Source organism: Cervus elaphus, chromosome 23 (assembly GCF_910594005.1).
Source record: "Cervus elaphus chromosome 23, mCerEla1.1, whole genome shotgun sequence".
In the NCBI taxonomy this organism is placed as follows: domain Eukaryota; kingdom Metazoa; phylum Chordata; class Mammalia; order Artiodactyla; family Cervidae; genus Cervus; species Cervus elaphus.
The window spans coordinates 54,449,101-54,473,122 of record NC_057837.1 but is presented as its reverse complement, the minus strand read 5'-3'; the positions used below and the strand labels follow the sequence as shown (position 1 = coordinate 54,473,122).

The window sequence follows — 24,022 nt, the reverse complement described above, 5'->3', positions numbered from 1 at the left end:
TGCAGTCTGGCCAAGCACACCATAAGTGCTCAATAAACATGAAGTCCTTGGTGGCTCAGACAGTAAAGAATCCGCCTGTAATGCAGGAGACCTGGTTTCGATACCTGGGTTGGGAAGACCCCCTGGAGAAGAAAATGGCTACCCACTCCAGTATTCTTGCCTAGAGAATTCCAAGCACAGAGGAGCCTGGTGGGCTGCAGTCAGTGGGGTTGCAAAGAGTCGGACACGACTGAGCGACTAACACTTACACTCTTTTCAGTAAGTTATTGGCTCAAAGCTCCCTGGTCAAGAGACTGTGGGACTCACCTGCCTGAGTCCAGACGAACAGATAGCAAGCTGGTCCCCAGTGTCAGTGTGGTGTCCCTTCGGCCACGTGCCCACGTTGCTATGGTTCCCCTCCTCCGCTTCCTGGTGTGAGGCTCGGGTCACACAAGCTTCTAGGAGTGTGGGGGCTATGCCAGACCCAAGCAAACCATTACCCACCTCCTGCATCCTCTTCCATCAAAGGTGAGGAAGGGCCTCCCGTGGACGTCCACTCAGAGCCATATTCACCGTGACTAGAGGGCAGATGTTGCAGGCCCATTGTTCAGGAAAGAATACTGAGGCCCCCACAGGTGGAGTCCCAGTGCACAGTAGGACAAGGCCCTGCCCTGATGGCTCCCAGTGCCCCATTCTGATGGAGATGAGCCTCTGAAGTCACCGCCGTAAGACAAGGACAATGATTCTCCAACCACCAAGAGGGGAGACAGGTCAGGACAAGTGGCTGTCCTGGGACACAGATCAGCTGCATCTAGCTGGGGACACCATTCCCCATGAGCCCCCTGTGGCCTGGGGAAGGAAGGGTTGGCTGTGGGGGGTGCTCTGCTCACGTCATCATGACCACAACTGCTGGGGGCTCTGGCTATGTCAGCCTGGGTACTGGTCAGGCCTGGGTATTAGAGGGTGTGCTGGGCCTCGCTTGGACAGCCTCAGGGGAGGCCAGGCCTCATGAACATCAAGGCTGCCTTAGCCAGCTCAGACTGCTGCAGCAAAATACCACACACTGGGTAGTTTAAACAACAGAAATTCACTTTCTCAGGGGTCTGGAGGCTGGGAGTCCGAGATCAGGGCGAGCACAGTTTGGTTCTTGGCTCCCTCTCTGGCTGGTGGACAGCTGCCTTCCTGCCAAGTCCTCACAGGGCCTGCTCTTGGTGTGCATGTGGACAGAGTACTCACCTTATGGGGCCATGAGGGCCATATCCTCATGACCTAATGTAACCCTGATTGCCTCCCAAAGCCCCAGCTCCAAACACCATCACATTGGAGGCAAGGCTTTAACACATGCATTTGGGGGAATTTTAGGAGGATGCACACTCAGTCCAGGACATGCAGAAATCCTCAACAGATACTGAGAAATCAAATGCAGCAAGAGTAATAAATATGTCATAAGTAAGTAAATGTCAGCTGAGGCTGAAGCTCCAATATCTGGGCCACCTGATGTGAAGAGCCGACTCATTGGAAAAGACCCTGATGCTGGGAAAGATCGAGGGTTGGAGAAGAAAAGGGTGACAGAGGATGAGATGGTTGGATGGCATCACTGACCCAATGGACATGAGCTTGAGCAAACTCCGGGAGATAATGAGGGACAGGAAAGTCTGGAGTACTGCTGTCCATGGGGCCTCAAAGAATCGGACACAACTGAGCAACTGAACAACAGCAACAACAAAGTGGACTTAGCCCTGCAGTGTGTGGCTGGCTCGGTGCTCAGTACAACTCAGGGAGTGGTGAGGACCAGGCCTGAGCTGCCCTATGCCTGGTGGGGGAGGCAGAGTGCAGCCGGAAGCTGGGTCAGGTGGGCAGTGGCGTCAGCACATTGATGCAACATATTCCTTTTCAACATCAAAGTCTGACCAACATCTTCATCACCAGCATCAGCTGCCCACCCTCCCGCCTCCACCACGGGGAAAGGGGGGCAGGGCTGGACTCAGTCTGAGCTGGGGGCCACCAGTCCACACATGGAGTTAGGAGCAGAGGGCTGGAGCCCATTCTGACCCCTACCCCCCATTCTCTGGGCCACTCTGGCTGCTTGGGACGGCAGAGACTTAGTCAGACCCAAGTTTCCCACCCCACACACCAACTCCAAGGGGTGAATAATTGATGGCAGAGCCGATGAGCTCAGAGCTGGCGGCGGGGGCGGTCTGGCCGGATGGCAGTGACTCAGCTGGAAGGAGGAGATGGGAAGCAGGCGTATCTCATGCACACCCAGCCCCGCGGTCACAGGCAGGAAGGGGGACGTGAGACATATGGGCCTTGACAGCTTAATGGCCTTTGGTTAAAGCAGCCGCCCCTGAACAAGTTAGTTTGGGGAAGCTCTATGCAGTCTCAACTGCTCCATCAGCTGGGCTGGGAGGGTGAGGACAGGCGGGGTTCTCAGCCCTGCTGGGGTCTGAGGACAAGGCCTCTACACCCCCTCCCACTGTGCTCACTCCCCTCGAGCTGTGGAGCTGCGGAGCTGTGCGGGCGGGGAGGCAGCGGGAGCAGCAGCAGCAGCAGCAGCGTGGCCAGGTAGGAGGGGCAGAGGCCAAGTAGGAGGGGCCCTGAGTGGGAAGGTGGGGCCACTCGGGCCAGCCCTCAGCCCCAGCCCTCAGCTCCAGCCCTCCAGCAACTCCCATCGAGCCCCCAACTGGGACCCCTTTTGGGGCGTGGTGCCGCCCTCCCCTGCCCCTCCTGTGAGAGCTGGCTTCTTGGAGATGGCCAGCCATTCTCCCAGAGCTGCCTGCAACAGGGACAGTGGGAGGAGGGTGCCCTGCAGCCCACCCGTCCTCCAGGAGCCAACTGAGGGATGGCTCACAGCAGTGTCAGGATCGAGCCGCAGGCTGGGAACCCAGCATCGGCCGCTGCTGGCCAGGTGAACAGGCCACCGTTGGAGACGTGCTGGCCACTGGGAATCACGTGACCTGTATCTGTCATAAACACTTCTCTGAGTCACTCTGTGGCTTGATGCACAGTTGGGCTGGGCAGCCTGGAACATTTAAATTTTTCACCCTCTGGAATTGCAAGGGAAGTCCCCTCCGAAGTTCTCCCTCACACCCTTCTGAGCCACTTTATAACATTCAAGTTGCTGCTCATGCCTCTTGGGCACAATTTCATTAACAAGGAATAGAGCGCTTGTGGGTGACGCCCTCCTCTACCTGTGAGGACCGAGCTGCTTGACTTTCACGGAAGTAGGCGGCAGCATCTGAGATTCTGAAAGGAGAGAAAGATGCTGCTGGTCGGAGAGACAGACAGGTGGGAGGTTCTGATGAAGAAAAACCCCTCGCTGGAGAACAAAGGGTAAAAATAGCAGCCCAGCTAAATGGACCCCACTCCCAGCCAGCGATGCTGGCACTTCCTGCTCCCTGCTCTCTGAGGACCCATGCACTGACCCTGCGCCGGGAAGCTCTGGGCTGGGGGCCAATGGAGCACTCTCAGAGCTGAGAGAGGCCCAGATTTAACTGGTGTTATTCATTAGCTGTTTTACTCAACTGGCTGGCCGGGCCCCAACACAGCCCCGGCTGCCTCCAGGGTTGTAGAGATGTGGGACTCTGGGCGAACATCCCCCAGGGCTGGGCAGTGTACACCTCACCACCCCCCAACAGCATCCTTCTCCTTACACTTTGGGGACATGTCCCAGAGACCCCATACTCCCAGAGCTCACCACCCCTCCCCAGGCCCCACCCAAGGAAGCTGGCTGTCAGCTCTCACTTTCTGAGAATTTGGAACCCAGACAGATGGATGAGAGGCAGATAAGGAATATTTGTTATAGCTTCAAATGTCAAAAATCCCTGTGCATAAATTGCGGGCCCAGGTGTGTCCCCCACTGTGGGTGACTGAGGCTTTGGTCTGGGGAACCTCTCAACTACACACCTGTCACAAGCAGATTCTCTGAGCTGTGGGACAGCTGGAACCTCAGTTCATTCCAGCTCAATGGTCACACATGGAGGAGTGTGAGGGCCACTGTGTGTCCACCTAATTTTAGGTTATTTGGTTTCCTCTTTAAATAGCAACCAAAGTGACTAGCAATGTGCATGCGTGCTTCGCTGCTTCAGTCATTCTGACTCTCGGTGACCCTATGGACTGTAGCGCGCCAGGCTCCTCTGTCCATGGGATTCTCCAGGCAAGAATGCTTGAGTGGGTAGTCATGCTCTCCTCCAGGGGATCTTCCCAACCCAAGAATCAAACCCACATCTCCAACCCACGTCTCCTATGGCTCCTGCATTGCAGACGGGTTCTTTACCCACTGAGCCACCTGGGAAGCCTGCCCTTCTCCACACTAGGAGCATAAGCCATTTTAAAAGTCTCCTCCTCCAGGTATGTCCAGTGGTGGCACAAGCCCGTGCCAAAGAAGGAAGAAATACAGGTGAGGGCAGCTGGAGGGGGCAGAGGAGTGAGTGGCTTCCAGCCCAGAGGCCTCAACTTTCCCCCCAAGGGGTCATCCAAGGACCAGGATTTTTAGGAGTGGAGCGCCTGCCCTCCACACCCCTTGTCTGGCCAGGCAGCAACATTACAGTCATCGGCTGCAAGGATGCTAAACATAAAACGATTGCTTTCCGGGAAAACTGCTGACGCGTGGGACTCTCTGGCAGAGAGAGAGCTTGAGGGAGTCGGGCCTCCTGGATCCGCTTGACACGTGATGGCTTAGACCGTGATCAATTTTCAGTCCCTGGAACGAAAATAGTCTTGATTTATGAAATTCCACAAGTCAGTTCTTCTCTATGTCGCCCGGCATTAGAAGCAGTGGCGTTCTCCCAGGCAGGCCCGTCAGGCAGAGGGGTGACCTCAGACAGGTCCATCTGAGACCTTCCCAGCACCCACTGTGCCCCAGTGCCTCACACCTCCAGATACAGCAGAAGCAACTCAAGTGTTTACACCTCCCAAGGAGCCCAACCATACCCACACGGGCCGTGTCTGCAGGATCCTGTTTCTGTGTTTCCATGGCTTTCACAGGCTCCCCTCTCTGAGACCTTGTTTGCGCTTGCTGGGGTCAGCAGTGGTTCTGAAACTGACTCTGACCTCAGGGGTCACCACCCGGAAGATGAAAGATGATGAATTAAGGGAAGACAACCCTCTCCAAGTCCACCCACCAGAAACACTTTGTGTTCAGAGGGGTTGATGAAGATCTATCAACTTCAACCCATTTAAAAACCATATAATTATATTCTGTCTGCAATTTCTGGTCACTAATGCAAGACCCTCAGCTAATTAGGTAAGTAAAGTATTTGAAGCATCGTTTAGAATCGTTGAGTCACCACATACCCCAGTCTGCCAGACAGCTAAAGTAGTGGGCACACAGATGAATCATTTTATTATTCTGGGATGATGAAACAAGCACCACCGAGGAAAAGACTGATGTATTTGACCACTTGAAAATTTAAAATGCCTGTATGGTTATAGATACCATAACTGAAATTAAAAGCAAACGGCAAACCAAGAATAAGTGTTTCAATCCATGTTACAGATGGACAGTCAACAGTGTTCTGAAAATGAAGTACTTAAGTACTGAAGCACTGACACATCCACAGAAAATGAACAGAAGACTTGAACAGGCATTTCACCAACTACACCGAGCAACTCACGACAAATGCCTGACTGTGCCTGAATCAAAGATACACAGTGAAAGAGCCAATGACATTCAATTCATCATCTGCCAAACTGGCAAATGATGATTTACATTGTAAAGCCAATTCTGGCCAAAGGAGAGAGAAAAGGCATTCTTATGCTCCGCCAGGAGAAGTAGACATGGGTGTGTCGTTTTCGGAGGGTGCAAAGACAGACCAAAACCCCAGTAAAATTCGTGGAAATGTGTCCATAGGAAAAAAGTTTCCACCAGAAGGTTTTCATGCAAGGATAGTCATCCTACATAATCCCCAAAGCTGGAAACAGTCCGTGTAAGTTAGATAAATTATGGTGGAACAGGATGTAGCCACCAAGAAAGCTATAGATGAATATTTACGGGCACAGAATGGTATCCATTGTACACTGTGAAGTGGAGTGAAGGGGCTGAGAAAACCGGGTGGTAACATGTGTGCACTATCTTATAAGAAAGGAATGAGTAAATAAGTAGACGGTGAAGGGCATGTTGACCCTGGTCACTGCTCTCAGGTGACCAAGCGACTGTTGGGAACTTTCTCACTACAAACCAGAAGAAATGACAAGACGATGGGTTTCTTAGCTCCACTGCTGACTAATCAGCTTTCTGTTCCCATCGATTTTGTTCTATAAATCACTTCCAATTGAATTATCTGGAATCATAATGCAAAGAGGCACGCACTTGAATGAGACCAGCAAACACAGACGAGACGAGGACGACGGGCCCCTCCTTTCAACCGATTCAGTGCGTCGATTACTGTAATAACAGGGGAGGAAGCGGCAGGGCGGCCGGGGCAGGCCCACTGTCATAATATTTTCCTTGCAATTAAAACAGAATTTTTAAAAGGTAACGTGAGTGGTGAAGAGGAAAAATCAGTGCCTGCCTTTCAGAGGTGAATAAAGGCGGACCGTGGGAAACAGGACCTGCATTCCAGCTCTCCGCTCACCAGCAGTGGCACCCGGGCAAGCTGCTTAACCTCAAGGCTTTATCTTGACCTGTAACATCGGGGGTGGGGGGATGAGCCTGTCTGCCCTGCAGAGGGGTTGTCACGGGGTTAGAATCCTCTTCAGAAGTGTGTGGCTATTGTCAGGTATGTTAAGGTATGTCAGGTATTTAAGCATGACAGACTCCTTTCCATTGGAATTTTGATTGGATAAAACTTACAGAAATCCAGTTAAGGCTCATGCATACCCTAAACCCATCAGCTCTGCACAGACTCCCCAGGCAGTACCATTCACGACAGCCCCAAGCTGGAGACAGCCCAGTGTCTATGTGCCATTTAAAGAAGATATTTTCATTTATTTATCTGGCTGCCCTGGATCCTAGTTATGGCATGCAGGACCTTAGTTGTGGTATGTGGGATCTAGTTCCCCGACCAGGGATCAAACCTGGGCAGCCTGCCCTGGGAACTCAGAGTCCCAGCCACTGGATCACCAGGGAAGTCCCTCTATGTGCCGTTTACTGGATAAATTGTTGTGTGTTCGTACAACGGCACACAACACAGCAACGCAAAGAAAGAGGCTGCCACTGTCTGAGACAACCAGGATGAGTCTTGCAAACATAATTTACATGAAAGAAGCCAGCCACACGCACACATACTGAATGATTCCACCAAAGGTAAAAGACAGGAAAGTTGGAAAAGAGGACGCAGCCTCTCAAAAAAGTGAACCTAGAATTGTCATCTGACCCAGCATCTCCGCCTCTGGCTATTTACTGGAAGGAATAAAAGCAGGATCTTGAGGAGATGTTCACACAGAGTTCTTCGTAACAGCATCACCAAAAGGTAGAAACAACCCAGGGCCAGTGACACCCTCTGCCTTCTATTTGGGGGGACGTCAAGCCCAGGCCTGGAGGAGCCGAGGCCTTGATGATTTGAGGCAAGGCTCAGATTGGCTCACCCGGCAGCTGAGTCCAGAGGACACAGTCAAGGACACCCCCTCCCGAGAGGATCCGAGGGGACACCTGAGGCCCTTCAGGTTCCTGGAGACACAGGGATGGGAGAAGCGAGCCTGCTGAGGGATCCTGTAACTTCCTTTTCTGCTGCAGTGAAGACGGGGACTCCCGGGCATGGAAGAACCATACCTGCCTGGACACACAGCCAAGAGCGAGAATCTGGCCCAGAGGCAGTGCTCCCAAAGTCACCAGCAAGGTAACCTTCCTCCATGAAGCTGATTCACTCCCCTCCCTCCTGGGAAAGCTGAGTCCCTCATGCACCCCAGGTTCTCACTCAGCAGGACCGGCAGCCAGCCAGCCGTCCCTCCACTCCTGCCTGCAGACACCGGCAGAGATACCCGCTGTCCTGCGGCTGCTAGAGTTGAGGTAGCCGGGCAGACCCAGGCCCGGAGACCCAGGGCTGCTGATGTGCTCTGAGCCCAGAGCACAGAGAAGCCGGCTCCTGTCCCTCATGTCCACCTGTTCCTTCCGCATGGAGGCCCTCCTCCAAGAGTAGGTTTCCTGCACAGCCACAGCTGTCTAGGGACCCGAAAAGAGGGCAGGAGAGGATGGTGACCGGACACCCCTGCCAGCCTGCCTGTGTTCCTGGTGGCTCCAAGGTCCCAAAGCAGCCGGCTGACTAATCACCTTCTGGGCGTCATCACCTTCCTGGACATGCATCCCAGGGAGGCGCTGCCCAAAGGCTGTATCAAAACACAGAGGAAGAACAGGTAGGAAACACAGGTGAGAGGTGGAGACCAGGGTGGCATCCAGGTCTGTGTGACCGGTAAGCAGCCACCCTCCGTGCCCACAGGGTTTTCACTGCGTCTGCTGCCCAAGGGAGGTGCCGGGAGAGCGGGTGTCAGACCGCCCTGCTTCTCGTCTATCTTCTAGTGCTGTTGCTCACCCGCAATGGCTGGAGAAGGCTGCCAGCACCTCACAGCTTGCACAAGGTGATGACCTCAAGGGACACAGGACAGCATCGCTGGGATAAAGCCACAGCCACCTCAGCAGACCCAGGGCTGGAGGACCAATGTCCCATCATGGACCCCTCACTGTGGCCCCAGCTCTGGAGGGTTCCATGGCCCCACCCTGCTCACCACTGGGCTCCCTGCTTCTCGTCTCAGGCTGGCTTTGCTGGCTTTCTCAGTTCTGGCCCTGACCAGAACACTGAGAAAGCAGAACTCTAGGTGTGCAGGTTCCCTACTGGTGCCCAGTGGATCAGGCTGCCATGTACCTCCCCCCACATACACATTCACCGCCAGGGCCACCAGACTCCTGCCCCTACCCGAGTCAATCTCACCACCAGCCCCACAGCCACCCAGGAGCCCAAGAGTTTGGTGGGCCAGGCTCAGGTCGGCTCCCCACTGGCCCTGCCAGGGGTCTCCAGCCCACTGTCCCCTGGCCTGCCTGGAGAACTCATGGTCCCTCAAAGACTGGAGAGTTTCCCAAAGAAAGAGTCACTACTTGTCAAATGTCCCCACTGCAGCTGCTGATGGCAGGTACCCCCCATGTGACCTCCACTTCTTGAGCACAGGGTGGGGTGGGGGCTGAATGAGTCTGGGACACAGTAACCCAGGAAGTGACTCTGATGGAAGGGTGAGGAGGCCACTGTCTGTGAGCAGTTAGTAACCAGTGGAGCAGAGTCCCTCTCTGGAAATGCCCCCTGCTGGAAACACCCCAGGAGAAGTCTGCTGCCTTGCAGGGGGATCATCTGTCACCCAGATTGGCCCTCCTGCCCAAGCCCTCCAGGATCTGCCTCCTCTGACAGGCTGTGGGTGGGGGCCAGGACACCCTCCAGGCCCCAAGAGCCTCTGCATGGTCCAGCCAATGGCAAGAGGGAGAGGAAGCTCCTGGTTGGAACACCCTTCTGGGAGCCCAGGGCAGGGCCTTGTTTCTGGTTGGAGACCAGCCTCTCCCTTGGGCCCCAGCTGGTAAGCTGAGCCCCCTCTGCAAAGAAGGGGTCAGTGGGACATCCACTCTAACCACTATGCTGGGGACTGCGCCCCAGACTGACCCTCCTGTGGCAGAGACCATGGGCTTCACACCACTCTGTAGTCAGCACTGTGCCCACCACCACACCCACCTCACGTAGACACACACAAACACAGAGACACAGACACACACATATAGACATAGACACACACACAGAGACACACGCAAACATGCATAGACATAGACACACCAGAGAGACACAGACACACACCCACAGAGACACATAGACATAGACACACACATACACAGAGACACAGACACACACATATAGACATAGACACACACAGACACACGCAAACATGCATAGACATAGACACACCAGAGAGACACAGACACACACCCACAGAGACACATAGACATAGACACACACATACATAGAGACACAGACACACACATATAGACGTAGACACACACAGACACACGCAAACATGCATAGACATAGACACACCAGAGAGATACAGACACACACCCACAGAGACACATAGACATAGACATAGATATACACAGAGACAAAGACACACACAGAGACACACAAATATACAGACAAACATAAACACACATAGACACACACAGACACGTATAGATACACACACGGAGACAGACACATAGATACAGACACACACAGTTACATATAGACACACACACAGACACGCATAGACACTCACAGACACATATAGATACACACACAGACATACAGGCACATACACAGGCACACACAGACACACATAGACACATACACAGACACACACAGAGACACAGACACACACACAGACACACATACACAGAGACATATAGACACACACAGACACATATAGATGCACACACATATAGACACATACACACACATGGACATACACACTCTTCTGCCACCCACAGAGACACTCACAGCCTCCAGAGTCACTCACCACTAGGTGGCACATTAAACCTTCAGGTTTTGATTGTTAAACTCCTGCGTCTAGATTATCATGGTGGAATAAAAATATAATAGAGCCTCATATGTAATTTTACATGAAACAGTTAAAATTAATTTTAATACATCTTTGATTTACCCTGAAATAGCCCCCAAATTATCATTTCAACATATAATGAACATCAGGGATTATTAATGAAGTATTTTACTTTCTTTTTTTCTGCTGAGTCTTCAAAGTTCCCAGGTATGTTTTATGCTTACAGTGCATCTAAGTTCAGAACCTAAATCTTTATCAGAAATCATTGCTTATACTTAAATTTCAAAAGATCTATAGTCAAAAAAGATACTCATTTACCTGAGTTGTCTTAAACATACTTAAAAGCTTTCAAAAACTGCACAAGTATCAGTTTAAGTTTTTAAAGGTAACTTAAAATCAGATTAATGTGCTGGGTGGCTGGGACTGGGTTTCAGAGGCCGTGTCTCCAGCCCCCACCTTCAGGTAGCCCACCTGGGTTAACAGCCGTGAGATGACGTTACCGGGGTTCTAAAGGACATGCAAGGTGGGGCAGGAGCAGATGCATGCCCTGCTGGCATAGAACCAATAGCAGAAAAGTCTCAGTGACCAGGCACTAGCTGGGTGACCTGGGCGGCCAACCCCACCCCTGCAGAGAGATGCCAGCTCAGATCCCAGGCCAAGGGATTGAAAGCCCTTGGAGTAGGCACAAAGAGGAGAAAGGACAGCAAGGGGACCTGGGGAGGGAGGGTGCCTGAATAGCAGCTGAGACGCCGGGTTGTGGGCGGAGAGTAGTCCCTAACAATACCTCCATCCTAACCCTGAATCTGCGAACCTTGCTTGGCAAAGGGGTATGAGCTGTGAGATGGGAGATGAGCCTGGTAGTCTCCGGGGTTTAGAGCACCCTGCCTGGAGGCTCAGAGCCAGAGGAGACGTGTGATGCAAGCAGAGGCGGGAGCGGTGTGGGGAAAGGGCCATGAGCCGTGGGGTGTGGTGCATTTGAAAGCCGGAAGCTTTTTCCGGATGGCGGGAAAAGCCTCTGGGAGGATCTCCATCCTGCAGACACCGGAGGCAGGGAGACCAGGACTCTGGCCCCAGAGCTGTAAGGTGCTGGCCGTGTGCTGCTCTTGGTCAGCTCAGGGACGGGTCATAGTAGCCAAGGCTTGCCACCTCCCCGGGAGGAGCTGGGTGCTGCCAGCACCATGAAGTTGCGAGAAGCCATGGCTGCTTTCAAAGGTTTGATCCGTGCTTCTTAAATATTAGTGTGTGATGGAACAGTGACCCCAAGGCCACACCCTTCTGGGAAGCGTGTGGTCTTGTCGCCTGAGCTCTCCTACACCCCCACTTACTCCCCCACTGCACATATGGACAGACTGAGGCCCATGGCGCAACCCACGTGCCAGCCTGGTGGGCATGGACCACGGAGAAGTCCAGATGGGGCAATGTTGTAACATGCCTAGGGTTAGGGTCAGGCTGGTCAGGTCTGTCCTTGGTTCCCTGGACAGACCTACTGTGCTGTGTAAAACTTCCCAGGGTTTCCCTCCTGGAGCATTTAGGAGTCTCCGTGGGATGACGGGGTTCACCTGTGTGTGCTGGAGTGACACCCACTCACGGGGACAGATGTCCCAGTCAGAGACAGAGGGAGCTGAGACAGGAGCCACGTTGCTTCCTCAACCAGAGAAGAGGAAGAGGGTGGCATGAATATTCAGATCAGTGATGTCTATGAACCTGAATAGCATCACTTGTGTCAGCAGGGCGGTGCAGGGGGCACTCAGAGAGCTCTGGACCTGACCCCACCCTGGGGGACTTCCAGCCTTACGCAAGCTGACCGTCAACTATTTTTTCTGCTCTAAAGATTCGATTGCTACTGAACCCACTTTTGGTGTTTACCTGACTTCCAGGTGCTTACCCTGGGAGGTGGGGGAGGGCCTGGCTCCTGTGCACCTCTCAGTCATTCCAGGCAGTTGTAGGGGTTTGCTGTGCTTTCTGGAAAGAGTCCATATGCCTGAACTCACAGTTTCACCCTGCACTTGTCACACAGGGCCGAGCCGCTTCTCTGACACACTGGCTCGTGTCCACAAGGACAGTCTGTGACACAGCGGTCCCACTGCCAGAGGGTCAGGAGAGGGTGCTATCAGAGGTTGCCAGGAGCCAGGCAGTCGGGAAAATTCTTTCTCAAACTGCCCCAGGGCAGAAACTTGCCTCCCTTTCTGGCCTGGTAATTTTCCAGAACTGAAATTTTCCTCTCAAGGGGCAGGAAGGACATGAAGCCACTGGCAGCTCAACCAGAAACATTTCCGACTGACCAGAAGTCATAACTGCCCAGAGAGGAGCCAGGACGTGACTCAGCAGAACAAGGGGGTGGGGGCAGGGGCGGAGGCAGCCTAGGGACCGCAGGGCACCCCCAGGTCTATGGAAGCTGGGGGGCCTGGCCACCCCCTACTTTTCAAACCATGTGCTCTCTGGCCATACGTTAGGGGCCCTGATGGGTGCAGAACAGTCTGGAGAAGGTGGTTCAAGTGAGCAAAGACCCAGGACGGGGCCAAAGGCAGGAGAGGGGCTGAGGAGGTCACTACTCCTGTTCCCATCTCCAGCTCCCACCGTGGGAGCATCTGGGGGCAACAGGAGGATACGCCGGTGAAGGCTTCTCCCACTTGCCATGCGGGTGGACGGCTCTGTGTGCTGAGCTCTGCACAGCTCCCCCTAGATGACCCCTGAACCAGACCCAAGCAGAAGGGAAGTCACGTGTCAGGCTGAGCCTGTGTCCGGGAATCCTGCTCTGTCCTCAGGGCATGGGGTAGGATGGGGATGGAGGGCCCCCCGGAAGGTGACGTTCCGGTGGGCACCCTCAGGACTCAGCAGGTACAAGGGTCACACTGCCCCTCCTTCCCTGACCATCTGGGCCCCTGCACTGCCCCCTCCAAGGCCACTTGGGATGGAGCTCCCAGACCTTGGGCCTGCTGGTCATGGCAGCATAACCGTGTTGACTGATGTACTACTTTTGACCTGAGCTCAGCCCCAGAAGTGCTGGGAACAGACCCTCCCCACTTCTAGGCAACTTCTGCAATTCTGTATTTGGATATCTCTACGGGAAGCTCTTTGTTATTATCTATGTAATCACTATCCAAAAAGGGAAATACCCATTCAAACCACACTTTGCCAGTTTCACCAGAAAGACCAGATAAAGCCGGAACTTGCATGAAAGGATGGAGCGAGGCTTCCTTCAAGACAGAGGAAGTGGGCATCACATCCTCCGGTGTCCAGAGGGGCCATACTGTCCCCACTCTCTAGCATCAGCAAGGAACAAGTGGGGATGACACAGACTGTGTCCCCAAGTCCCCCAGTCCCTGTGGCCACCGGGAGTTTCAGGTTGGCCTGAACAGAAGCCAAAGCCAATCAAGTCCACGCAGGTCAGCGGAGCCCTGGGTGTGCTCCCAGAATCCCCTGTGGGGAGGCCCCCTTTCACTTTCTTCCCCAGAAATGAGGGCGAAGAAAACGTAAATGCAAATCCCTGTTTCACTAACTCAGTTATCATAATAAACCATCTCCCTCCCTGGTGGCTCAGATGGTAAAGAATCTGCCTGCAATGCAGGAGACCCAGGTTCGATCCCTGGGTTGGGAAGATCCCCTGGAGAAGGGAATAGCAACCCACTCTAGTCTCCTTGCCTGGAGAATCCCCTGGACAAAGGAATCTGGTGGGCTACAGTCCATGGGGTTGCAAAGAATTAGACACAACTGTGCAATTAACACTTCTTTTCCATGTCCAGGCAGCTGCCTATGAGTTAGAAGAGAAGCTGAGAAAGTGCCTTAAGAGGAGGATCCTCAGCCTGGGGTCACAGTCTGGGGTGGACACTGGAAGCTCGTGCAGGGGCAGCAGCTGGGCCCCGAGAGCGAGCGCTCTCCTTGACTGTCGCCCTCGGAAGAACTCTGCTCCATGGGCCTGCAGGCTGAAATTTCCACTGTTTTCCATCCTTCGGTTAATATGTTGCCCTGAACAAGACAGAACAAGTAGGACAAGGAAAAGCCCTCCCTGAGGCCGCCTTCCTGCCCTGTAGGACTGCAGCTGCTGGGATCCATTTCCTGCTCGAGAGAGCAGTGCCAAGGATAGGAGTGGGGGTGGCTGCCCACAGGCCGGCTCAAAGGCCACCCAGGGTCAGAAGACAGACAGGTCGTTCTCCGTGAAATGGGAGCAACCTCACCTGAAGGAGGTGGTGGAGCTTCACTGGCAGTACCTTGCTGCCCCCCCGGGCCAGTTCCGCACAGCCCACACTTCATACCCCCAGGGCTTTGCACAATGAGGCAGCTCATGTGCCAGGGCGGGGGCTGGGGCCGGGGTGGCGGGGCACGGGTACAGCTCAGAGCTGGATCCAGGGTGTGGGATGAGGAGCCCAGGGGAAGATGGGATGGCAGGTGACTTAGCAAGCAGTAGGCAGCCCTGCTCCCTGCAGCCTGGCCTTTTCTGGGTGCCCTCCTCTCCTTGGTCAAGACAGCTCGGGGCCCACTGAGGCCTCAGACCAGGAGCAGGGTTCTCTGGGTAGAAGGACACCTGGGGAGAGGTCAGAGGCCTTCACATGGGGTTCTCTGTGCCCCCTCCTCCTCTGTGCCCCTCTCTTCTGTTGGCAGCTCCCTCCCGGGCCCCTCCCAGCCGAGGGGCCCAGGGGGCCCAGGCCCCACATATGCGCCACCTAATTTCCACAGATGAGGGCCCATTTCTCATATCCAGGCTTCACTGTCCCTGAAACTCAGAGCACCACCAACACCACCATTGACCACACATCACTCACTACAGTTTGCCAGAGCTAGGGGGGAGTCTCCTTAGAAGTGGGACCCAGAAGGCAAGGATACCCCCAAGACAGTGCTCCTGTCACTGTGAGCAGAGCCTGGACAGAAGGCAATTAACACCTCCCAGGCCATGTAGAGACATAATTAATGAAGGTTATGAGGAAAATATTTATTGAACACTTGGTTTTTTCCAGTTCCCTGATTTGAGGCAACTGGCTATGAGTCACTTGTCATCCAGAGTTGAGTTAATCAGACTGGGCAGCCCCCACCTCGCTCAGCCAACTGTGGAGCCTGCCCTCTGGGGCCCCGGCCTGCACAGATGTCCCACAGCGGCTCCATCCTACGGACAGGCATGGTTGTCTATGCTTCACCCACTGATGAACACTTCAGTTGCTTCCATCTCTTGGCCGTTGTGAATAGTGCTGCTGTGAATGTGAGTGTGCAAATATCTTCTCAAATCTCTGCTTTCAATTCTCTCGGGGATAGTATCCCCGAGAGAATTGCAGGATCATATGGCAATTCTGTTTTAAGAGGGGTTTTTTTTGCACAATTGCCAGCCTGTTTTCCACAGCGACTGCACCATTTTACATTCTCACCAGCAATGCATGCCAGCGGGCTTTTTGAAAAGCCCCCAGAGGGTAGAGAAGGGGGCGGGTGTGCTCTTGAGAAATGCTGACATGAATTCCCTGGAAATGCTGCCCTGGTGCCTCCCCCTGCGGCCCCGACCCACATGGGAGCCCAGGACCCGAGTCACTTGCAAACATGCAGGGGACAGGAGCAGAAAACAGTCTGAACCAAAGTGGGCCCAGCTCTGAGGAGGTTCAAGGCTGATGGTGGGGCTGGGGGGCTTCCAGGGGCAGAGAACAGCTTGGCCTACTGGTGGGGGAGGAGGGCTGCCTCAGGGCTGGATCCTCAAAGCAGCCCAGGCACCCTCAGCCCAGCACAGGGGAGCAGCCGGAAAAAGGGTCCTGATCGAGCAAGGGAGGGATGGGGAGGTGGGGGAGAGGGGCTGTGGGTTTGAGGACCAAGGGCTGGAAGGAGTCCAGCCCCTACCTCAGTGGGTGGTGTGTGGACTGACTGCGCCCACAGCTGGATCTCGCCTGTGACTGGGGCCTGGATGGGAGGAGAGGGGCCATCCAGGGAGCTGGCACAGCCTTGGGGAGACACCCCCACCTCGAAAACATGGTGTCTGGGGACTGGGCGAAGCCCTCCTGCACTGACTCCTTTCCCTTGTGGCTTCCCGTGTGCTGAGCTGGGGGTGCCTGGGCCCCCTCTGAGAACCCAGCACACCCAGTGACGAGGGTGGGGGTGTCTGGGAATTCAGCACCCCTTGCCCCCACTACCCAGGGCTGACAGTGGGTGCCCTTCCCTACCTTTTGCTAAAACAGGTGCCAGGCCATAGGGGTGCAGCCACCAGGTACCTCACTCTGCTGCATCTGGGCAGCATGGACATCATCTGGTGACAAGGACCTCGCTCCCCATGTGACACTGGAAGTGGCCGTCACCAATCAGGACTGGAGAGACCATGGGTGCAGGAACACAGCCACCATGCTCAAGCCAAGAGTGAATGGTTCTCCTCTAAAATATTCTGTAATAGGGCTTCCCTATTCAATGGTTCAATGTTTAAGAGTCACCTTGCAACGCAGAGGACACCGGTTCAGCCCCTGGTCTGGGCACACGCGGCAGAGCAGCTAAGCCTGCGAGATGCAACTCCTGAAGCCTGTGTGCCCTAAGAGCCCGCGCTCTGCAACAAGAGAAGCCACCGCTGAGAGGCCTGTGCACCACAACTAGAGAAAAGCCCGTGCGAAGCAACAAAGATCCACCACAGCCAATAAATACATGTCTTAAACATCCTTTAATATTGTTATGATGTCGATCTTGCAATAAATAAAATTCCTGTGACAAACAGAGGAGGCAGAGGGAGCGATAGACACAGAGACCCAGAGAGCCGTGGTGAGGATAAAGCCTGGCGGGGGCGGGGGCAGAAAGTCAGTGAGGCTGGGGAGGGAGCAAAAGGAGTTGGGCCTCAGGAGGGACGTGGGACATCCTGGCCCAGGGTCTGGGGTCCCTGGGAGCCCTGGCAGTTGGACGCTGGGAAGGACAGGGCAGGACAATGCATAGGGTGTAGACAGCGAGCAGAAGGGGTAGATAATCTTGATGAAGTGCAGGGGCCCATGTGCACTGGCGCCCCGCACTGCCCCTGAGCTGGCACTGCACGAAGACACACAGAGCTGGCCCAGGGACCCATGGGGATAGCGGCAGAGATGACGGGCCAGGTGCAGAACAGGGAACAGGAAGAGTGAATGACTCAAGAGATGGTTCCAAGAAGTGGGTGTGGGCAGAGGGGCTCAGCTCTCTTGAGCAGATTCACTGAGATGAGGACTAGGGGAGGGAGCAGGTGAGGGCCACAGGAGGGGGTCCTGGGCCGTGACCCTGTCTGGGGAGCAACGGGAGAGGCTGAAGAGGACACCTCCTGGGACCACAGGGCTCGTGGGGAGAAGCTGGAGGAAGCCTGGTGGGGAAACGGGACTGGAGCACAGGGACAGAGGGAAGCAGCCCTGGATCACAGCAGCGCCAGGGCCTGAGGCAGAGAGGTATGACAGAGGACACCCAGTGGTGAGGCTTTGGACGGCGGGGGATGCATTCCCCAGAGATGCTGCTGCAGGGGCCTCGGCTGAACTAGGTGAGTGGTTGGGGACTGGGGGGCTGGACGGAGCTGAGGGCAGCAGGGGCAGTGTGGGGGAGGGGTCTGCACAAGAGGAGGATGGGGTGACCCGGCCACAGTCGCCGAGGTGCTCGGGTTCAGAGGTGACCTCATTAGCCCAGCCAGGAGCAGCTGGAAGGGTTTGGGGGGTTGAGAGGCATGGCCGCAGAGGGGGGTCCGGCAGGCCTGGCCCCCACCTGAGTGGAGGGGGAGGCTGCAGGGGGGAAGACAGGTGGGAGGCAAGGGTGCCTCTGCCGGCCTTGCTGAGCCCGGAGGAGACCCATAGGGCCTGCACACATGGGAACCCCTGGGGCCCCCAGAGCCACAAGTCGCCCCACTTCCTGCTGTGGATCAGGACATCTGGGATCCAGAAATTGACCAGGCTCTTCAAATCCCCTCAGGGGCTCCGTGTTCCTGGGGTTTAATAGAACATTCAGGCCTCTCAGCGAGCCAGAAAATCGCATGTGTACCCTGGAATGAGAAAATGTTCTCCTAGGTGGGAGAGGGCCAGCTCCTCTGCAGGGCACTGGCCATGGGCCACATGGCTGCAGAGGGTTTGGACAGACCTTCTCACCGCTAAGGGGCTTTAGATGTCGTTCACTCTCCCTGAGAACTCACTTGAACCCGCCCGCCCACTGGATGGGCTGTTCAGATCAGAGCAAGTCGGTACAAGCTGAACAGGGTCCAGGTGGCTGCCAGGCTTCCTGGGCTCCACAGACGGCAGACACCTCCCCAGAAGGAAGCGCAGGACCTGGAGACAGCCCCCTTATATGCCCTGGGCACTGTCTCCTGATTCCGCACCCCCCAGTAGCCCTTTCAGTAGCCTCAGCCTGACCCCAGGAGCTTGGAGAGGGCCAGGTTGGTCACTCTACCCCCAAGCGAAGCTCCTCAGGGACCCCACACACCTCAGGCAGACCCAAGTCTCAGCTGGTCGCCAGGAGGGTCACCCACAGGCCCAAGGGTCTCCTCCCTGATGGCAGTCCCTGCTTTCCTAACGCAGGTCCTTCTCTGCTCCAATGCAGTGGCTCTGTCTCCTCACAAACTTCACCCCTCCGAGGAGTCAGACCCCACCAGGGCCTGGCAGACCTGCCGTGGCATCCACAGCACCCGCCTGGCTCTCCATCTCCACCGGCAGACTCATCTGCCCCTGCTGGCCCAGAGCCACGGTTGGCCCTCCTTTCTGGCTGATGCAGAGCCATGTCATATCCTCTTTAAGGCCACAACCCACGGACTTGTCAGGACCCTGGAGGCAATCGTCCCAGAGGGGGCATCTCCCACCCAGCAACCCCCCAGCACCCTGAGAATGGCTGCAGGGCAGTGGCTGCTGCACTGTCTCAGCTCCATTGCTGAGCTGGAGCCCCAGATGGTGGGCTTCTCAGGGGGGAGTCTGTCTCTCTTCTGGTGATGGGAGGGGTGACTATCAGGCCTTGGCACCTATCAGTCAGATGCAGCAGGGCAGTCTAGGATGTCTAGCTGCAGCTGATCCTCTGATAGTTGGAAAGGTCCTAGATGGGGGAGGAAGATGTATCAAGGGCTCAGGCCACTATTTGCCCTGGCTTGGCCAGTCCTGGTGACTCAGTGAGCAGTAGGCAGGAAGGGGCCATCTCTGGTCATAGTTCTGGGACTCTGATAAGACCATCCTGAGCAGAGGAGACACTGGGGACCTCATAATGGAACCCAGAAATACGTCAGCTTCCAGGAGTGAAGAAGAGGGAAGACAGGAGGTGTGGTCCTGGAGGACTTCCTGGAGGAGGTGAGATAGAGATTTGCATAGTCAACAAAGAAGGAAATTTCAAGAACATTACAAGGGGAGAGGAACGAGGGTTGAGGAACAGCTCATGAGGCGTTTGTGGCATGAGCAGTGGACACGATGGGGAGAGCCCTGGAAGCGTGAATCAGCAGGCAGGTGGGACAGGGAGCCAAGAGCAGGCAGGACCATGGGGGACAGAAGACAAGGCCACTGGACAAGAGAAGGATGGGGAAGGAAAGGCACAGGGGAATCCAGAGGCCCAGAGCAGGATGACACACCCTGATCCACTGAAAAAGCAGAGGCTCCAGTCCCTTGGTGGCCCAACTCTGTCCCTCCATTCCTGGGCCATCGCTCCTTTTTTTGGTGGTCATGAGTGGCAGGACATTTGCTCCCAGGAGGTAGTGGCTTGGCGCTGGAGATGCCAAGGGCAGGGTCTCACAGCAAGGAGAGCTCCCAGCCCCTCAGTTTGCTGAGATTCTCAACCAGATGCAACGGGAAGAGAGGCCCAGGCACACTGCAGAGAGTGGTTAGTAACTGAATGTCTGCATTTCACGTCTTTAACACAAAACCTCCTCCGTGCAACATACTCTTCCTAGTCACCAGGCAGTTACAGGATTGAAGACTAACACCGGGCATCACAGGTGGGCGGGCTGGCATGCAAGCCAGGCGGGAGGCTTGGCGGGTGTCTCTCCGCGTGTCGGTGGACCCTGCGGTGTGGGCATAGCTGTGGTTGAAGCCGACGTAATAACTCACCTGAAGCAAGGGTCTTCAGGAACACGAGGTCTCCGCCAAGTGGACCTCCTGACCCCTCATCCACCCCCAGACTGGCAGGCAGGCACTGGGCAGGCCCAGGCGGCTCCCATGCCCTCCGCCTGGCAAGACATTTGCCTCTTTATGGAGGCGGATGCAGAAAGATCGCACACGTGGGTCCAAAATGAAATTCAAATGGTTTTTACAGGGAGATGCCAGGCAGCCGAGGCCCAGAGTCTGGACAACACAGGGCTCTGCTGGCGCCGGGGCCTGGCATGTCTCTTCCTGAGCTTCCAGCAGCACCTGTGCCCTGGAGCTGCTGGCATGGAGGTAGTGTCTCCCCATTTTGCTGCTGGCCTTCCCTAGAACGGAGGGTGCTCCGGATTTCCTCAGCTGTCAGGGCTCAAAGGGAGGGCAGGAAGTCCAGACTCCATCTTCTTCTGCCCAAAACCTAAACTTTCACCCAGGTTCTCTGAGCTATATCCAGCTGGTGGCTTCTAAAGAGAACTGGACACCATGGCATCTGCCAGCCCAGAAGCCTGACTATCACCAGCGGAATAAGCCAGACCCAAGAAAATGCTTGTGAACAGGGATCTCTGTTCCCATCGCCACTGCCAGAAGGGCCAACACATTCCTCCGTGTGATTTATCTGCGCATTCATAAGCCCAGGGAGAGCCTCCCCCATCCGCCAACATTTTGGGAGAATGCCCAGGACCTGCGCAAGGAAATCAGATTCCCTAGTAACTGCTTTCCAAGGCCACAGATACTCTAAAAAAGACAGATGGAACTGAAACTCGGACTTGGGAGAGTCACCTTGCTGGGGACTCACAAAGAGCGAGGAAGAGCAGGGGTGTTGTGGCCCCGAGTCAGCCCTTCTCAATTTGTCCGTACCAGCCAGCAGGCACCTGCACTGAGCTGGACAGTGGCCCAGCCCAGCAAGGCTGACATCTCAGTTCACATCAGAGGTCAGCAAAGCAGGGCGACTGGAACATAGAGATCCTGCCATGATGATGGCAGCTCACTCGGAGGGCCTGGGCATGCCCCGCAGGCTCTGAGCCCTGTGAGGGGGATAGGAGGCTGACAAAGGGCTCCGGGAGAGGTCAGCAAGTGGCCACGCAGACTCCAAAGCCATCTTCTCTGTTCCAAAGGTGTTCTCCCTGCCTAAGCTGAAATAACAACTTTGAGGAGACAAAACACTTTTTACCATCCACGGACTCTTGCTACCAAAGATCCTTCCAAAGACCCGTGCCCTCCCCTCACCAGAGAAACTTAATCCCCATGAAGCTCTGCCTTCCAGGATGTTTGGACAACTCCGGGTTGACTCTTTTCCCGGGACCATGCTGACCACATGATCGTCTTCTTGGGTATGCCAGGTACCCACTGTCGGCCCACACCTGGACCACACTGAATAATAACCCTCACCTGGACGCAACATCTAACAGATCACAGCTCATGCAGGCTTGCTCTGTCACATAGCCAATGCCCTTAACCTTCAGCAAAACTCTGTTATTCATGGAACACAGTTAAATCAGCCCACTTTGTTCCAGCATGTTCTCGTCATTTCTGAGACATGGTGTCAATTGTCACTAGATGGAAATGAACAACTTAGGAATCAAAAAAAGGAAGAACAAAAGACAGTTTCTAAAGATTCAAATAATATATATGCAAAGATCCCCCAAACAGAAGTGACCACAAAACACTCCACTAATGTAGGATTTTGTGTTCTGCAAATAAAGCATGCTAGCTGCGCCAGCTCATTTTTGAGTACCACGCCTAGTGTTCCCTTTTCCAGGCCAGAACCCCCAATGCCAAGCCGCTTGGAGCGGGGCCGGGGGAGGGGGGTGCTTCCTGTTTGGCCATGAACCCACTCCATGACCCGGAGAAAATTTCTGTCTTCTCTTCCGATAGCAGGAGGAGACATCCTTCCCCGAAGTGAGATGTCCAGCTGAAGTCAGCTAAAGTCCATAGAGAGAGGGGGGTGTCCACACCAGCACCCCAATTTCAGTTCGTTGTCAAGGGGCAGTGCTCCAAACACAATGCCAGAGGACAATGATTGACCATAAAAATGTGAAGATCTGGGCAGTTCCTAGAGCTGCCCAGATAGCAGTGGAACCTGGTTTGTGCTTTCTTTCCATTTTAATGACTTCCTCTGCAAAGTGCCCAAGTTCAGAAAGTTCTAGGGCACTCTACCAGGCTACCCTCATTCTCAAAAGTTGCTGTGCTCTGTGGGTGACCTCTTGGGCTTCCTCTGGCCCCTCCTAATTCTTCCAGGGGAAGATAGGGTCACCTGACCCCACAGTGCTGGTGGCCAGGATCTGAGCTAGATCTTGGACCCCTTGACACCCCGGGCTGCTGCTGCCCTGTGGCAGGCTGCATGGCACAGGGTCCCAGGACAAGCAGGGGCTCCCCAGGGCCTTTGGGGGTGCCTAAGCTCAGGCTAACCTTGTCCTTCACCATCTCCCTGACTTCAATCAAACTCATGTCCATCGAGTCAGTGAGGCCATCCAACCATCTCATCCTCTGTCATCCCCTTTTCCTCCTGCCCTCAATCTTTCCTAGCATCAGGGTCTTTTCCAAAGAGTTGGCTCTGTGGCCCAAGTATTGGAATTTCAATATCAGTCCTTCCAATGAATATTCAGGGTTGATTTACTTAGGATTGACTGGTTTGATCTCCTTGTTGTCCAAGGAGCTGTCAGGAGTCTTCCCTAGCACCACAGTTCGAAAGCATCAATTCTTCGTCGCTCAGCCTTCTTCATGGCCCAAATCTCACATCCGTACATGACTCCTGGCCATGATCTAATACCGCTTTCTCTCTTTATCTATTTTTTTTATGGTAACGTCTTTATGGTAATGACACAGACTTATTTTTTAAAAATAAATTCACTCTTTTAGTAAAATACATGTCTTGTTCAAAGGAAAAAAATGTGTAAATAATGGTTTCAAGGAATAAAATCTACAATGAAGTTTGGAAACACTGAGTCTGATCCTGCCTCTGACATCTGAAAGGCCTTCATAGCATCCCCATCAGAAGAGGGGCTAGTCCTGCTCACACACCTCCCATGATGGGTAGCTCACTACATACAAAAGGCAGGCAGCCCTATTTAGCTTTCCAGGGCCATGCTGAGCCCAGGTCTACAGGGCAACTCGACTCTCCAACCTCACGGGGACATCTCTGTATGGTGGGCACCCGTTCACACCTGCCAGCCTGCTCTGCCAGGTAAAACAGCCAACTGGGCAGCAATTCCACTTCCTCTTGGAGGGAGTCTCGCCACCCAGGAACAACAGTTGGTGGTTTTTTCTCTTAAAGAGCAGCACCAGGAGTGGAGGCCAGTGTTCCAGGAGGAACTTGACCTTTCCCGGCTTCCAGGAGCAGAGGCTTGGAGGCAGCCACTAGCCCTGGGGACATCACCAGGGATTCCCAGGCCCACAAGAGAGTGGGTAAAAGCTGGGCTCTGAAGGAAGAGCATTTCACAAATAACTGTGTGAACGGGGCCTTCCCCTATAAGCCCCAGCACCTCTTCCTCTGACTCGGACTGGCCCCCTCCGCCTCCCTCACAGGAAGAGGCCAGCCTCTCTTA

The 24,022-nt window shown here is 54.6% G+C and overlaps 1 long non-coding RNA gene across 3 annotated transcripts; it reads left to right on the top strand.

The window, feature by feature from the left end:
• Window positions 1-15,456: 15,456 nt before the first annotated feature.
• On the top strand, window positions 15,457-22,211 carry LOC122681574. Of its 3 annotated transcripts, none has more exons than XR_006337033.1 (4): window positions 15,457-15,673; window positions 16,629-17,923; window positions 18,967-19,697; window positions 20,912-22,211. It is a non-coding gene; the product is annotated as an uncharacterized LOC122681574 (long non-coding RNA). The 3 variants fall into 3 exon arrangements; XR_006337032.1 differs by having other exon boundaries at window positions 18,945-19,697; XR_006337031.1 differs by lacking the exon at window positions 18,967-19,697 and having other exon boundaries at window positions 15,468-15,673.
• The last annotated feature ends 1,811 nt before the right edge of the window (window positions 22,212-24,022 follow it).